The sequence below is a fragment of the Rhincodon typus genome, chromosome 10 (assembly GCF_021869965.1).
Source record: "Rhincodon typus isolate 14 chromosome 10, sRhiTyp1.1, whole genome shotgun sequence".
Lineage (NCBI taxonomy): Eukaryota > Metazoa > Chordata > Chondrichthyes > Orectolobiformes > Rhincodontidae > Rhincodon > Rhincodon typus.
The window spans coordinates 4,074,315-4,076,145 of NC_063341.1; positions in this window are offsets into that span (position 1 = coordinate 4,074,315).

The window sequence follows — 1,831 nt, forward strand, 5'->3', positions numbered from 1 at the left end:
ACAGGCTCCCCATTGGAGAGGAGCTAACTTATAGAACCTGTGGGAAACACACACAAACCCACACACACACAACCATCATCTGCGTACTGCAGCTCGATGACACACTGGACGTTGGTTTTGGTTGGAAGGTGGTGGAATTTGAATAATTTCCCACAGGTTCTATAAGTTAGCTCCTCTCCAATGGGGAGCCTGTCGGCAGTGAGGTGAAGCGTAGTGGCGAGAACGGCGTTAGGGTGATGACACAGCCCAGCCTGACACTGGTCCGTACGGGTCAGTGGTGGAGCTATTTCTCATTGCCACAACTTCCAAGTCGTCATGGGGCAGGCGCAGGATGGTGACAAACTTAATGGGTGGACCAGAGCGGAGAAGGAGGCTCCATAATGCTTCCCCAGTCGACGGTGTCAAAGGCCTTTGGAAAGGCAAAGAAGGCCATGAACAGAGGTAGGTTCTTTTCTCTGCATTTCTCCTGCAGCTGTTGCTCGGTGAAAATCACGAACAAAAGTATTCGACATATGACAACATCAAAGCAAACTCTAACCACTTCAATGCCTGTCACTAGGGTAGTCGCAAAAGCCCACATCAACAAAAACAACGCAATCTCGCCTTCCACCAACTCATTGTAACAAAATGGGTGACTTCTCAAAGATGCACTACAGTCTGAAGAACATGCTGAGCAATAGACCAAACTGTCCTCAACGTAACGGGTAAAGTCATGCCATGAAACAGAACCTGGCACATGGTGGCTTGGTGGTTAGCCACGGGAAAAATCAGGGTTATGGGGATAGGATGGGTCTGGGTGGAACGCAGTGTGGGCGCGCACTTGATGGGCCGAGTGGCCTGTTTCTGCACTGCAGGGATTCTATTCTATGATTCTGAGAACCCTGAGCAATAGGAATCAAGCTTCTGTTCATGTAGAACAACTCACAGATGGGCTACTTCATGTCTTCCTAATGAACTAGCAACTGTATCCAACATTGGCTGGAAGGACATGGAATTAACTGCCTCGTAATTCTCATTAACTCTTGCAGTTAGCTCCGCGCAAGTTCCTACAGCACGACTGACTGAATGTCTGATCTGGTAGATGTCAGCAGACAAAGTATGATATTGCCTCCGTTACCTCCAGAGTTTCTACAGCTGAACATAGATTTTCCTGATCTACCTACCGGAAACACATGGATCAAGCCAAAGATTTGGACCCGGGTAGAAGAGATAACAAAACAAAAACTCACACTGGATGTCGTAAAGGGATGAAAACTAGGGAGCTCATTTTAGAATATGTATAACTGCTAATCAAGGTTTACGATGGCTAAATAATCTGGGGGAGGTCATCATTGAGCCCCTACAAGTATGGAAGTAGGCCATATGACCCACTGAGTCCACACCAACCCTCCAAAGGGTATTCCAATCAGACCCACCACCATACCCTACCCTACCCCCCACATTTTCCATGCCTAATCCACCTAGCCTGGACACTATGGGCAATTTAACATGGCTGATCCATCTAAAACTGCACGTCTTTGGACTGTGGAAGGAAACCCACACAGACAGTCACCTGAGGGTGGATTTGAGCCCAGGTCCCTGGCACTGGTGAGGCAGCAGTGCTAACCACTGAGCCACCATGCCGCCCCTGATGGCACCACCATGAGGCTTATATGTGTAAGGACTTCAGGACCCTGGAGCAACCTTGTGATGAAATCTTGGAGCTACATATCAATCGGCATGAATGACATAGTGTGGGTGGAGTTACACACCGGGAGAATGCAACAGTATAAACCACACTACACTGGAGTACAGAAACACACAGTCCCAGATAACAAGGTGTAGAGCTGGA